Below are 16,105 nucleotides of genomic sequence, written 5' to 3' on the forward strand. Positions count from 1 at the left end.
GGATTTACTGAGCAGACTAGTTTGAAGGGAAGAACAGATTTCTTCCCTGCTCTACAGAGATTCCCATAGGAAAAGTATCTGATGGTGAGGTTGGGGGCAATGGAAGCCTTGTTTCGGACCCATCATGCATATTCCCAAAAGAGTGTGTGCTGGACGGTGTCAAGTTGTACAACAGGATACCTACCCATCGAGTACTGCGCTCTGCATCAGTACACGTACCAGGAGTGCTCATGCACACCACCGACACAAGGAGCCAAGTGTGCATGCACACAAGCACGTAGTAATTGCAGCAGCTGTGTGCCAATAGGACTTGAGTCAACATACATTTGTGATGTAGGCATGACCTTAAGCTTACCAGAACCCCTATTAGCAGATGCTAATCAAGGCTCTTTGATTGTTTTTAAATAGGATTTCTCTCTAATGTTTTTTTATCTGAAGAATAATGTAGGCTTGCTTCTAAAGACCCGTGTAGTCACATATGTGTGGCAACTATTCTGGTATCAGCCTCTCAAGAGGAAGCAAGTAGGTCTGTTTAAGCAGACTGTCTTGGCTAGGGAATACACAATGAAGGCAGGAAACTGTACAACCTGGAAATACCCCAGTCAGAAGGGTGAGACACACGCATCTCCACCTGAGGGAGGAACAGGTGGGCAACTGGAAGCCTGAAGGCAGGCACCCTTGCTGAGATGCAGATGCAGTCACCCTGAACTGTGACAGAAAACTGAAGAGAGAAAACTCCTGTACTGAGCAGTCTAGGAAGATGGGAGAGTCATCTTTGCTTACTTTTAATTTACAGTTTGGGTGATGGGAGTGAGAAACTATATGGCAGAAGTGTCCTGTAGGAAGGAGGAAGTAAAAGGGATTTTATCTAAAATCCTGAGAAATACATGGGCAGTAAAATGCTACCCTTCCATTTAAAGAGGAGGGCCAGATGCCTGCTCAGGGAAGTTTTATGGGTAACCCCAGCAGCTACCAGTCAAACAAGGCTCAACTGCAACTTGAGTGAAGTTTTGGAGTGAGATTTAAGTTCTCTGCACACTGCTCAACAGAATTGTGACAAACAGGGGCTGCATCAGTTTAAGAGAAGGAAATAACTGGAGAAACCCAAATCCCGAACTTTAGACCTTCCAGCACTGTAACAGTTAAATAGTTACTGTATCACATAGGCAAGTGGATACTATTTAGGTGGCATCACTGCGGATGGTGTTAAATGGAGAAATGGCATTCATGTAGGGGAAGCAGAAGTGGGTGGCATCTTGGACAGCAGTGACCATACGATGGTTGAGTTCAGAATCCTGAGGAAAAGGAAGGAAGGAGAGCAGCAGAATATGGACCCTGGACTTCGGAAAAGCAGATTTTTACTCCCTCAGGGAACAGATGGGCAGGATCACCTGGGAAGCTAATATGAGGGGCAAAGGAGTCCAGGAGAGCTGGCTGTATTTTAAAGAAGCCTTATTGAGGTTGCAGGATCAAACCATCCTGATGTGCAGAAAGAATAGCAAATATGGCAGGCGACCAGCTTGGCTTAACAGAGAAAACTTCAGTAAGCTTAACACAAAATGGAAGCTTACATGAAGTGGAAACCTGGACAGATGACTAGAGAGGAATATAAAAATATAGCTCGAGCATGCAGGGGTGTAATCAGAAAGGGCAAAGCCCAATTGGAGTTGCAGTTGGCAGGGGTTGTGAAGGGTAACAAGAAGGGTTTCTACAGGTATGTTAGCAACAAGAAGGTCGGCGAAAGTGTGGGCCCCTTACTGAATGGGGGAGGCAACCTAGTGACCGATGATGTAGAAAAAGCTGAAGTACTCGATGCTTTTTTTGCCTCTGTCTTCACAGACAAGGTCAGGTCCCAGACTCCTGCATTGGACAGCACAGTATGCGGAGGAGGTGAGCAGCCCTCAGTGGTGAAAGAACAGGTTAAGGACTATTTAGAAAAACTGGACATGCCACAGTATTCTTGCCAGCAAGTTAAAGAAGTATGTATTGGATGAATGGACTATAAGGTGGATAGAAAGCTGGCTAGATCGGGCTCAATCGGTAGTGATCAACGGCTCCATGTCTAGTTGGCAGCTGGCAGCAAGCGGAGTGCCCTGGGGGTTGGTCCTGGGGCCGGTTTTGTTCAACATCTTTATTAATGATCTGGATGATGGGATGGATTGCCCCCTCTGCAAGTTTGCAGATAACACTAAGGGAGGGGAGAGGTAGATATGCTGGAGGGTAGGGATAGAGTCCTGAGTGACTTAGACAAATTAAAGGATTGGGCTAAAAGAAATCTGAGGAGGTTCAACAAGGACAAGTGCAAAGTACTGCACTTAGCAAAGAGGAATCCCATGCACTGCTACAAGCTGAGGAGTGACAGCGGCAGTTCTGCAGAAAAGGACCTGGGGATTACAGTGGATGAGAAGCTGGATATGAGTCAACAGTGTGCCCTTGTTGCCAAGAAGGCTAACAGCATATTGGGCTGCATTAGTAGGATCATTGCCAGCAGATCGAGGGAAGTGATTGTTCCCCTCTGTTTGGCACTGGTGAGGCACATATGGAGTACAGTAGAGCTGGGGACGAGAATGGCGATTCAGTTTCACAGAGAATTTAGAAATGTGTGGTTTTCTTTTTGAATTGGAATAAAGTCAGACTTTAAAATCTTAAAATCCTACATGAAATGGTATTATCGTTCTCCATCCAGCTCTCCCCCCTACCCAGTATTGCCAAATCTTGCAATTTTCTCATTAATCTTGCAATATTTGGGGGGGGGGGAGTTGAGGCCTCATGTGATTACATGAGACTATCAGAAAGCAAGTTTCTCGCCTTCCTGACTGCAGTCAAAAAACCTGAAAATGTGATGTAGCAGCACAGAAACCAATGAATAAAAACAGCCCAAAATATATGGGGTTAAAAAAAATCTCATGATTTTAGCCAAACTCATGATTTGTTTGGTGGGGGGGATCTGATTTTTGACACCTTGGGTTTGGCAACAATGCATGCAAACACAATTCAGCTCAAGTGACTGATAAGTCTCCAATTTAGCACTGGATAAGGAAAATGACAGCATGAAGTTAGGAATTGTTTTCTGTTCTATTCTGTGCAATAAAACCTGTCACTGACTTACGCAAAACATAGCCCTTTAAAACTGGTTATACGAGTCAGGATTCACACAGCTCACCTACGTATAAAACAGGTTTTGACCCTAGGGTTGAGGGGAAATTCTCTCTTTAGAGAAGAGAGAAAAAGTGAAGTCTTAACTCCTTAGCCAGCCTACTTGCCTCAGTCACAGAACACAGGAAGAGCCAGGCAGGAGCCTTCTACAGCCCTTACCCATGAAAGGTTGACTGGATCTGCACATTTCTTTAATATTCTGTAATGTGTAGAACTGTAGCCTACAGTGATTTCATCTTATACCTTAGTTACTATTAGTTATCACAAAACAACCATACGATTTATAGTCTCTGCTAGTCCCCCCTACAGCCAGCAGTGGCTCCAGGCACCAGCGCAGCAAGCGCGTGCCTGGGGCGCCAAGCCGTGGGGGTGGCCCTGCTAGTCCCTGCAAGGGTGGTAGGCAGGCTGCCCTTGGCGGCACTACTGCGGTAGGTCCACCAGTCCCGCGGATTTGGCGGCAATTCGGCAGCGGGTACGCCAAAGCTGTGGGACAGATAGACCTCCCGCAGGCAAAGGCGACAAAACACCACGGCAAGATTTGCTGCATCACGCATCTCTCCCTGATAGATTGTGTTGTGCTGTGAAGTACATGTCCTACTTTGTTTACTTCACTTTATCTGCTCATGTCACAATAGGATAAATGGGCTAGTGTCAGAACTCTGATTTACGCTGGCCTAGCTTGCATGGTAAAGATGAAAGTGCTTCTTCACAGGCACAACTGCCTTCAGGGAGGAGACCTGGCAATTCAATATGGGGCACCTGAGCAGCTCTGCAGAGCACTGCTTCAGGCCACTAGCTCAGCCCCGTTTTCTTTTTAACCCCTGGTTCATAAGGTGACAGAAATAATCCTTAGTGACACTGCAAATACATGGCCTATAACTATGCTAACTGCTGTTCACGTTCTTCCCAGGGATTGATTAAATTAATGGAATGTAAAGGCCCACTCTGAACCTTTGCTGAAAACTCCACCCAATTTTTTAAAGTTCAAGTTTAACTTATTCTTTAAAAAACTATTTTATTTTAGCCTCTCAGTGTCCTGGTTTCAGCCCACGTGGAAGATGATGATATTCGGGAAAGCTGCAAGAAAATTGGCTGTTATCACTCTTTCCCCAAACATACCATGAATCTTATAAGGAAGCCTGCTCTCTTGATTTGTCCAGTCTAATTTCCGTAGCAAAAGAGATGCATGTAAGTATCCATTCCAAAGTGAGAACCTAAGAACAGCCAAAGGTCCATCTAGCCCAGTATCCTGTCTTCCAACAGTGGCAAGTACCAGGTGCTTCAGAGGGAATGAACAGAGCAGGGAATCATCTAGTGATCCACCCCCTGAGGCCCATTCCCAGCTTCTGGCAAACAGGCCAGGGACGCCAACCCTGCCCATCTTGGCTAATGGCCATTTATGGACCTGTCATCCGTGAACTTATCTAGTTCCTTCTTGAACCCAGTTATAGTCTTGGCCTTCACAACATCCTCTGGCAAAGAGTTCCACAGGTTGACTGTATGTTGTGTGAAGAAATACTTCCTTTGGTTTGTTTTAAATCTGCTGCTTATTAATTTCATTTGGTGACCCCCTAGCTCTTGTGTTATGAGAAGGAGTAAATTCCACACATTTCATGATTTTATAGACTTCTATAATATCCTCCCCGCCTTAGTGACCTCTTTTCCAAGCTGAAAAGTCTGTTTTATTAAACTCTCCCCATACAGAAGCTATTCCATACCCCCATGTCAAACCCTACTGAGATTTAAAAAATGGGGCAGAAAGAGAAGCTGAGTGGGAGGGAGCAGAATCTAGTGTACTTGGCTGGCATAAGGACACCAGGAATCAATTAGGGTGAGGTGAGCTGAGCCAGGTAAAGGGCCAACATCTCAATGGCTTATTTGAGAGCAAAAAAGGCTAATTTCCCCAGGCTGCTCAGAAGGTTGGGGCCAAGCAAGAGGCAGAGGCAGTGAAAGGGTCTTGGGGAAATTTCTCCTGATTTAGTGCCCACTGCTAGCCATGAACAAGATACGGCAGCCAGTGGCTGGAAATCAATTCCACCAAGGCTCCCCCATTTCTCATTTCTACCTTCTTGTTCAGAATGATACATATTGGTTCAAAGGTGGTCTCCCCAGCAGTCACGTCAATGGGATCTTCCAGTTTGAAGGATCCTTTAGAATCTCGTTTGGGCCTCAGGATGGTCCTAGGAGTGAAGACCAGACATGCACATTAGCCTAGTCCAATGCTGCCCTATCAATCGATCTTATTCAGGAAACAGACTTATGAATCCTAGTTTTTGACCTGCCCTTGCTGTCAACAGCAACTCTAGAGAAAGCGGCATGGGCACTAGAAGGCACATGTCACAAAGCAACTGGTTCTTCAAAGTGACGAGGGATCAAAGATCAGCTTAAACAAACCTGCTCTACTAACTTTCGCTTAAGAGTAACAAGGTTCATGACCAACTTCTGCTGGTGAGAGAAAAGAGCAGCTCTGTATAGCTCAAAAGCTTGTCTCTCCACCACCAGCAGTTGGTCTAATACAATACAGTGACCCTGAGACCCAATACAGCTACACCCCTGCATACACCTTAAGAGTAAGCAGTTGCACCGTGTAGCAATGCGGCGCCTCCTGCTGGTCTCTTTTGGGAATTAGCTCTCCAGCCATTGGAGCACCCTCTGTAGTTCTGTATCCCGCTGCCCGGACACAGTGCCCTGTTATCTGGGGCGCTTCCCCCTGGCAATAACCCCTCACTCTTCGGATCTCCCCTCTCCGGGGAACCCCCACCCACTATCCCCTCTTGCCTCAGTATACAGCTACTGCCAGTCATTGTCAGGCCCTCACGCCCTGGGGCAGACTGCAGTATCAGCCACTCAGCACTGGCAAGGTTGGGTTTGGACCTGCTGCCTTGGCCTACCCCTGGGCTGCCCTCTGCAACCCCCAGGACCTGTTGGCCTTATGCTAGGCTGCAGCCTGGGGCTTTCCAGGCTGGAGCTCCCCAGCTCCTCAGCCTTTCCCCAGTCCTGCTCCACTCAGGTACCCTGCCTCAAGCTCCCCACAGCCAGGCCCTTCTCCCTCTACAAACAGACAGAGACTGCTGAGCTCCTGGCTCATTGCCTCTTATATAGGGCCAGCTGAGGCCTGATTGGCAAATGGCCCAGCTGCAGCTGCTTCCAGCCTAGTAGCCACTTTCCCTGCCACAGCCCTCTCCCAGGGCTGTTTGAAGCCCTTCAGAGCACGAGCAGGGTGACCACTCTACTACACACAGGAACAGGAAAAAGAGGATCATTTCTCTGAAATAATACCTCCTCTTCGCATGAAATGGTACAGTCCAACCGTTTGTCAATGGGTACAGTGAATAGTTTTCAAAGAAAGTTAATACTGATATGATGCATAATAAAACTATTTTCTCATCTCTTTTATAGCAGAGGCTAAATTTGTTAGTCTCGCTCTCATCCCTACGTACATCAGGATCCTGTGAACAGCAGCAAAGTAGGTAGTTAAAAATCAAAGCCACTGACATTATGTACTTCCCTCCTCCCCCTTTTCACCCCCCCCATGAGTTCGAAATTCTTTGTATCAACTCAATCTAAAATCAGCTAATTTTGCTTTCTAGGTTACCAGAGTGGGAGGTTTGGAGCAGAGGCCTCCCAGTAACAGACTGCTAGTCAAACTCAGTTGCAAAAAAGGCAGATAAGGCTGCTATTTGGAATCAGAAATGATCAGGATGGTCTGTGAGGCAGTTAAAACCAGCTAAGTTCCTCTTCGGATGTTTTTAAAAAGCGATGAATAAATGGAGTGCAGTACGTTTTTTGCAGTTTGGACCAGAGGCACATGTTCATGTCAGCTACCAGGAAGAAGGGGCTGCCATTACCTATCCTCTGAGAAGCATCTGCCAGGTTGCAGCAAGTTAGCCCAAAAGGCTGGAGACCAGTAGGAAGACTCCCACATTCATATACTTTAACCCTGCAGGCTGGCAAAGCAGATGGAACTACTAACATGGCAAGATGCACCAGGGCGACTATACTCAGTGACATTTACCATCGTTTCTAACACAGGGATAGACCTTATGTTGCCAAGTTGGGTGCATAGGCACCACTAGTTTGTGGAGGCCCATGTTCGTCTTTCTGAATTAGATTATACGGAAGTTATTGGGTAGATGTTGGATGCATCCAGCGTCAAGGTCCGAGCACCAAATGCAGTAGTACTCACCAGCAGATACATTTTGTTGCATCACAGTGACAGCTTGCAGTACAGCCTCACTTCTGCTTCCTGCAGCCACACTGCCTGTTTCCACATCGGCCGTGGCAGGAACGCTTTTAAGAGAAGAGAGTTCAAGGTAATAACAGTCCTGCTGCTGCTGGGCTGTACCCAGAGAGCCACAGCAGTCAGAGGCTCCTTAGCAGTGCTAGGACTGGACACCATATTGCATACATTGCCATGCCCCTCACTTCACTGCCACTCTAGCCCCAAAAAGAGATGCAAGTGATCATGTGACCCACTGAGCCATCTCCTGGGGTAGATGTTCATTCCCAATATTGGTGTTTCAGCACCATCACAATAACTTTCATCACTTCGCCAGGTCAAATTCAAGCTTGAGACCTCTCCATGTCCCTATTACACATGCCAGCAACAGCCAGTCTCACTCACAGATCTCCGTGCATGAAGCTAGAGTTTCTCCCAGATAAAGCTAATGCACAGCCCAGTTCAGAGGTAGAAGGGCTTTGTGGCACAGTCTGAAATTCTAAGTGTGAAGCACAATCAGCCATTCTCATCCCTGCAATGGAGGTTCTGAAACGGCTCAGTTTTTAAATAAGATTTGAGCCCAGCAGTTCAGAATTACAAACTCCCTTTGATGCTAAGCAGCGGATGCCCCCACCCTTCAGATCAGCTGAGGAGCCTGCATGGAGCTTGCATATATCTCAGAATATAGATTTTACACGAGTGTACCTGTAAAATAGATTTGAGGGAGAAGGCAGTCAGCCCTCATAGGGCTTTGGGGAAATGCAAGCTTAGAATGGCTCATTGGTTCTTACTGACTTAAGTCTTCGGCACATGCAAGCCTCGTCCACACTGACTCTCCCTCAAAAATCTTAGTGGAGAGCAGGCGCCTGAACAAGGTGTCACTACAGGAACCAGCAAGGAAGGGGAAGTTCCCACAAAGTTTAATGCATCTCTCCACCTCCCAAACGCCATTCCTTAGCTGTGTGCATGTCTTTCATTGGTTATCCATCACTGCTCGTGGAGAAAGCTGCATGGTACCAGTGTCATCAATATTTTTGTCTCTTTATCATCTCCCACTCATCTTCCATTCTGTCCCCCTTTCCCATTCTCTGGGGAGTGCTTAGTGTTCCAAACCCATCTTCTCCCCACTGGGTCAGCAGCCCTGTACACACAGAAGCCGACCACTCAGCTTCTTTTGCATCACACCACAGCTGGGATCATCTGCAGGGGGACTTTGCGATCCTAGCCAGTTTCTCTCTGGAACAGCCACATGCACGAGCAGAACGGTTCAGAGAGTTACAAGCGTGTTTGATGCGCAGGAAGTAGAGCTGCCCTGGAGCACTTCCTACTTCTGCCGCTATCTAAAGCGTTCAGGTGGGTGGCAGACAAACCATCCATCCAAAGTACGACTGGCCACAGCTAAATGCCCTCTGGTGCTGCTAGGCTAAGTGGCTTTTGCTTCAGAAAGCCACTGCAAACCCCCCAGTTCAGCTGTGTTTCATTCTGCATGTGCCAGGCAGCATCATGCCACATGGAAGTGGTCCCTAGTCAGAGCTAGTAACCCAAGTTGGAGGTAGAGAAAGGCACCTGGATCATACCCGACAGGCTTTTCTTGAATCCTTCGGCTGCTTTTATTGGCACCCACTCTGCATCTTCCATCTCCCCTCCAGTCTCCCCAGATTCAGACATTTCTGGGGTCTGTGCATGGGGTTTTGCAGTTGTCTGATGGCGAATCTTTGGCTACAGATGGAAATGAGATGGTTTGAGACCACCTAAGGAATGTGTCAGACTTGGGACTACTCCCAAGTCCTGGCAGCATATCACACCCAGCTTATCTGAACAGCCAGAGAACTGCAGGACCAGGGAGATGCCAAGTCATCAGGTTGGCAGGAATTTTTAACCATTCAAAGCAGCAGCTGGTTTAGCTTGTTATCTTTAAACAGTTTGCAGAACTTTGCACTATCCCATGCTACACAACTACGGCAAGTGATCCTAAATCACCACATTATTCCTTCCAATAGCTAGTGGTTAGCATACTGGCAGGCCATAGGTTAGACTTGAGTTCTGGTTTCTTGTTCCCTGGCTCAGCAAATGCTGGCAGAGCTGCAGATGAAGCAGCCTGCTTGAGTGGGTGGGGATAAGGCAAACTGTACCAACATACAAGGTGTGACAGCTTCTTTTAGACAGAAGAGGAGCAACACTACCAACCAGTTCCCAAAGGATTTTAGTTCTTTGTTAAAGAGGAGGATGGGGGGAATCCTTGGCGCCTGCCTAGGGCAGATGATGCATCTACCCCAGTCTTCAGAACAAAGCAGCTCAATAAAGCAACTCAGGTGTAAGAGGGAAGTTTGAAAATTTTGTTAGCCAGTACCTTTATCCACACAGAGCCCTATCAGCCACAGAGAAGTGTGGCAATGAGCGCATGCAGTTGTTTATCTTGGGTGGAATATAATCAAAGGGAGAATCTGGGGACTAAGTGGGCATTTGCTGAATGTGTTGGAGCTTCTATCTGCTGGCAATTTGGTGGAGTATTAATTTCTGTTAGAAAAGAAGATGAATTTCATTGCATCGTAAGTAGCCAAACCTAACAAACCCTACGACCAATAAGCCGCCAGGTGGCTGTGCGCACACCCTTCCCTACCTGTTTGAGGGACTCATTCTCCTGGAGAAGCTTGTGGTTCTTCTCACAAAGTTCCCTCATTTTCTCAAGCTCTTCATCCTGTTCACAAGAAAGAATGAAATCTGTAGGATATTTAGGGTCTGATAGGTAGAAACTGCTTCCAAAGTGCTGCCAACAGATTGTTCAAGTCAGGAGGAGATCTTGTGCAATGCCTAGGAGTGCTCTGCACCTCCACATCCACAGAGGTAGCCTCTCCACCATTCTCCAACAGGAGACTAGACCTTCAGTTTTGAGGTCAGGAGGAATACAAGCCACACTGTTAATTAAGTTCCTCTGTCCCGCCAAACAGGCCAACAGTTTCCTCTTCTCATGTTACAATCTCCCAACTTTTAACACCTTCCTTGCCCTTTAGGGACAATCTCGGAGCTAGGCTAGGAAAGCTCTGCTTCAGTAGCTTGGCCAACTCTCTCTTTCCCTAGCAATTTGCAATACTAATCTACCTGGAACTCAAGCCACTCAAGTAGCAGTTGCTTGTTCTCGGTGAAAGAATCCTCCAGCTTCTCCTCTGCTGCTTCTTTCTGCTGCAGTTGGCTAAGCAGGTACCGAACCTACAGGCAAATTAACAGAGCGTAGGTGAAAAGGCTGCAGACAGTGACAAAACATGCTTTTAGGGGATAAACCCCTACGGCATGCCTGGCAGTCTTGACATTCTCATTGGGCCTGGAGGTTTGGGGGCAGGTGAAGAGATGGGGTAGTGAGCAATCTCTAGTAGGCAGACACGTTGTAGAGACAAGTAAGCTAGTTCTTTGCCATCCACAGCATGAGAGTAGTCTGGGCCCACTTGAAAACACCACCTTGTGTTCAGCTGCAGCAGTTTGTGCCTTTGAATGGAGCTGAATAAAATGGGTCTGTTTTTACTTCAGCAAGACCATTTAGCACCACTAAAACGTTAGCAATGGAGGTCAGAAGAGAGATGGGGGAGACGTCCTAGGGGATAATTACATCAGGTCTCCTGCCAGGGAACAATGAAGCCTCATGAAAATAGGTTGCGTTTGTTTTTGTTTAAGACACATTGCAAATTGATTTTCATGTAACCCTTTTTCTCTTGGCTCTAGGATCATGCCCTTAAGTCTTCTTCATGGGCAGACCTCTAGGGACCTTTCTGCAGAGCAGCTCCAATGCATTTGTTTAACCCCAGGGAAGCCATGCAGTGGTAATCCTGGTGCTCCTCCACCCCTGGCTTTTACCTTTTCCTGAGCTTGCTGATCCTGCATCACCAACTGACTTTAGAGCTCAGCATCTCTCTCTGCAACCTGGTTTCGCTCTTCAAGCAACAGTTTCTGCACATCTGCACAGCTAGCTTTGCTCTGTGCCTGGCTGCTGTGAAGTTTGCTTTCCTCCACTTTGGAGGAAACCAGCTGGAAGACATCAGTGAGGCAACTACTGGGGAGAATGGGTGCCACTCTCCTCAGCCTAGGAGTGGGGCTGGATATCAGCAACAAGCGTGCTGGAGTCAAATTTAAAGCTAGACACCCTTGAAAGCCATTATCAGGTACAGTCCCCCACACTTTACTGTGGAAGCAGACAGAACAGGCAGCACTGACAACAGTTACTAGAATGACTCCATCATTGGCTATTACCTTTGTTTCTGCATTTTGGCATGTCACTGTCTCCCCCAGTCTTCAGATCTCTCCTGACCCCACCTACCTCATTTGTCTCCAGTCTTCTTGGACTTGACATCTACTTCTAACCTGCCTGCAGTTTGTAACTCTCTCCTTGATCCTCTACAAGTCTGGTTTCCTCCTCCTCCACTCCATTTATGCTTCCTTCATGAGTGACCTTTTCTTGGCTGGAGGGATATTTGGGGGAGGGGGTTGGAAGCATTGGGGGGGAAGGGGGGTATCTGGGGGCAGGGTAGAAGGTGATGGGAGGCAGTAGGGGACAGGGGGCATTTGGGGGCAGGGGTACAAGGGGGTGGAGGCACTTGGGGGGCCGGGGGGTGTTTGGGGGCAGGGGTTGGAAGCACTGGGATTCTGGGGGTATTTGGGGGTGAGGGTAGAAGGGGGTGGGAGGCAATGGGGGCCCAGGAGTATTTGGGGAGGTAAAAGGGTGGTGGGAGGCATTGGGGGCTGGAGGGATATTTGGGGGCAGGGGTTGGAGGCATTGGGGGGGCGGAGGTAAAAGGCAGGTGGGGGCACTTGGTGGTCGGGCGTATTTGGGGAGGTAAAAGGGGGGTGGGAGGCATTGGGGGCCGGAGAGATATTTGGGGGCAGGAGTAAAAGGCGGGTGGGGGTACTTGGGGGTCGGGGGTGTTTGGGGAGGTAAAAGGGGGGTGGGAGGCATTGGGGGCCGGAGGGATATTTAGGGGCAGGGGTTGGAGGCAATGGGGGGGCAGGGGTTGGAGGCGTGGCGGGGCACTTGGAGGCCCGGGGGTATTTGGGGAGGTAAAAGGGGGGTGGGAGGCATTGGGGGCCAGAGAGATATTTGGGGATGGGGATAAAAGGCGGATGGGGGCACTTGGGGAGGTAAAAGGGGGTGGGAGGCATTGGGGGCTAGAGGGATATTTGGGGGCAGGGGCTGGAGGCAATGGGGGGGGCGGGGGTAAAAGGCAGGTGGGGGCACTTGGGGGTCAGGGGTGTTTGGGGAGGTAAAAGGGGGGGTGGGAGGCATTGGGGGCTAGAGGGATATTTGGGGGCAGGGGTTGGAGGCAATGGGGGGCAGAGGTAAAAGGCAGGTGGGGGCACTTGGGGGTCAGGGGTTTTTGGGGAGGTAAAAGGGGAGGTGGGAGGCATTGGGGGCCGGAGGGATATTTGGGGGCGGGGGTTGGAGGCAATGGGGGGGGGCGGGGGTAAAAGGCGGGTGGGGGCACTTGGGGGCCGGGGGTATTTGGGGAGGTAAAAGGAGGGCGGGAGGCATTGGGGGCCAGAGGGATATTTGGGGGCGGGGGTAAAAGGCGGGTGGGGTCACTTGGGGGGCGGTGGTATTTGGGGAGGTAAAAGGCGGGTGGGAGGCATTGGGGGCCGGAGGGATGGTTGGAGGCTTTTGGGGGCAGCTGAGTTTACCCGCTCGCGCTCCAGGCCGCACCACGAGCTGCTCAGCACCCACCTCCCGAGCGCCTCGCGGCCACGTGACGCCCCTGGAACACCAGCCGCTCCCGACACAGCCAATGGGCAGCGGAGACAGAGCCCTGGTCAATCGGAGCGCGAGCGCAAAGCTCTGGCCCCTCCCCCACTGCAAACCCCGAGCAGCCGCGCGCGCTCTCACCCGCCTCCTCCCTCCCGTTACTCCGCCCCCAGCCTCGCGCCCTCCTCGTGGGGCGGTGCCAGGGGACCAGGGGGCGGAGCCCCAGCAGCCAGGGGGGGCGGTGTCAGGCAGCCCTGGTCCCGCTGCTCTCCGGGCCCCTCCAGCGGAGGGATCCCGCCTCCCCTGCCCCAGCCCGTCAGGAGCCGGCCTTGGTGGCTGCACATTGCACTGACGCTGCCCCGGTGCCCCCCCCAGCCCCAAGAGGGGCCGGTAGCACCGGGAGAGCCCTGGGGCCGGCGTGGGATGAGCCTGCCCTTTCCCAGCAGTGGGAGATGGGCTGGGTTCCCACCCCGCCCTCAGCTGGCTTCACCATCCAGCTCCGGGCTGCCATGGTAGAGGTGGGGAAACTGAGGCAGGGAGGCACGCTTTGCCCAAGGGCACCCAGCAGGCCAGCCACAGAGCTGAGCCCAGGGCTCCCGAGTCCTACGAGGATGCAGCTTTGGAATCAACGTGGGCACCTGGCCCGTCTGTCACCGGCACAAAGCGCGTGTGCTCGGCGCTGGGTGAATCCCTTGTGGTTTGATGGGGGCCGGGGTCCATTGCAAAGCTTGGCCTGAGCATGCGCAGTTCTGACAGCACTGCCTGCTGTCACGCATGGTGGGGGAGTCTGGCTCTGCACCCCTCTTCCTGGGACTCACAGTGACTCTCAGCCAGCCGGAAGAACAGAAGATTTATTGGACAAGAAGAATGCAGGTTACAGCAGCGCTTGGAGGCACAACCAGGACCCCCCCAATCAAGTCCTTCTGGGGGTTCAGGGTGTTCAGATCCCAGCTTAGGATTCCCTGAATTCCAACCACCCAGCACAAAACCGAAACTAAAATTAACTCCCCTCCAGCCGGTCCCTTCCTTTGTCCCTCCTTTGTCCGGCTTCCCGGGCAAAAGGCGCTGACACCCCTCCCTCCCTACCTGGCTCAGGTTATAGGCCTAGGTCCTGTCTCTCACCTAAAGTCCACCCCAGTCTCCCATCCCCCATACAGACAGTCCCTACTCCATCACACCTGCCCCAGCCGGGCTCACCTGCGTGAGCAGCTTCCTCCTGCCCTCTGGGGACCCAGCAGCCATGGGGCAGGGGCTGACCCGGAAGAGGTTTTTGCAATCCCTGTTCTGCACCCCAAGGAGCTCAACCCCTCTGCCACATAGGTAGGAACTCTAGAGCCGGGCTGTAGCATTGGGGGGGGGTCACAACAGCTCTCCATTATTCTCCACCCACAAGGAACTGAAGCCCAGGTGCTATTTCTATAGCCTAGTGCCTGTGTGGGACGGAGCTGCGGCTTCTCTAAAGAAGTCAAGTCAGAGCCATTTAATAGTTGTGCTGGGATTCCTGTGAGGCCTGGGCCTCTCCCTGCTTCCCCGTTTCCATTGGCCCGCTGGCTCCTCTATGGGTTGCTTCATTTTTTTCCAGACCTCTCTGCTGTTCCTTTAATCACTGGAGCAGGTACATACAAATCTGCCTAAGTACTCAGGGGCTAGTACACTGGAAAATGCCACCATTCAAAAGGGGTTACGCTTTTCCAAGGGGGTTTTACTGCTCCCACAGGGCCGGCTTTAGGCCAATTTGGCCGATTCCGGGGAATCGGGCCCCGCGCCTAAGAGGGCCCCGCCCCTTAGGCACCTTTTAAATTTTTTTTTCACTTACCCTGGTCCCCGGCTGCGGTCTGCTCCGGGGCCTTCCATGGTCCCGCTCCATTGAGCGAAACACCGGCGGGAGTGCGGCACGGCCCCGCTCTCCCAGCTAGAGCTCCAGCCGAGGCGGTGGGGCTTGCTGCGCTCCGGCCGGGGCTCCAGCCGGGAGAGCAGGACAGTGGAGCTTGCCGTGCTCTGGCCGGGGCTCCAGCCGGGAGAGCAGGGCAGCGGGGCTTTGCCGCTCTCCGGCTGGGAGAGCGAGGCCGTGGGGCTTGCCACGCTCCGGCCGGAGTGAGGCTAGCTCCGCTCTCCAGTCTGGAGCTCCAGACAGAGCGTGGCAAGCCCCGCGACCCTGGCTGGAGCTCTGGGCCCTTTAAATAGCCCCCAGAGCCCTGGGGCAATGAGGGGCTCCGGGGGCTATTTAAAGAGGCCCAGGGCTCCAGCTGCCTTTTCCACCCCGGTCCTTTAAATAGCCGCCGGAGCCCCGCCTCCCCCATGCATTCCCCAGCGCTCCCGCCGCTATTTAAAAGGTCCGGGGCGGGGTAGAAGGGAGTTTGGGGGCTATTTAAAGGGCTGGGGTTCCTGCTGCCCCCCCCCGACCTGCCCACACTAGTTCATCCCCCCCTGCCTGCAGCCAGCTCTGCACCCCTTGCCCACAGCCAACCCCTGCCAAACTCCCTGTCCTGTCTCCTGCCACACACCCCTGCAGTCCTGCCCAAAGCCAGCCAGCCCCCCACACACTGCTGCCCGCACCAGCCCTGCACACCCTGCCCAGCCTGCACCCCCTGCCCTGTCTCCAGTCAACCCCTGCTGCACCCCACTCCCTGAAGCCAGCCAGTCCCGCACTCCTCTGTCTTCAGCCCTGCAAACCCCTGCTGCACCCCCCTGCAGCCCTGCCTGAAGCTAGCCCGCCCCACACCCCCTGTCTCCAACCAGCCCCACACCCCTTGCCCTGCCTGCAATCAGACCCTACCTCCACTCAGCCCCTGCCCTGCCTCCAGCCAGCCCCATGTCCACTGCTGCCATGCAGTTTCCAGGGCAGTAACCCTGCACACCTGCTTCAATGAGGGGGGCAGGGAGCAGCTGGGACCAACACATGTGCACACCCCCAGGGAGTGGCGGGGGATCCACACATGTGAAACGGCGGTCATTAATAGCCAATCAACAGCATATATGATGCAAGGTATATAATATATAATTTTATT

The 16,105-nt window shown here is 51.5% G+C and overlaps 1 pseudogene; it reads right to left on the bottom strand.

The window, feature by feature from the left end:
- Positions 1–1,181: 1,181 nt before the first annotated feature.
- Positions 1,182–14,339, bottom strand: LOC115642537 (annotated as a pseudogene).
- Positions 14,340–16,105: the final 1,766 nt, after the last annotated feature.

Source organism: Gopherus evgoodei, unplaced genomic scaffold, assembly GCF_007399415.2.
Source record: "Gopherus evgoodei ecotype Sinaloan lineage unplaced genomic scaffold, rGopEvg1_v1.p scaffold_41_arrow_ctg1, whole genome shotgun sequence".
Taxonomy (NCBI): domain Eukaryota; kingdom Metazoa; phylum Chordata; order Testudines; family Testudinidae; genus Gopherus; species Gopherus evgoodei.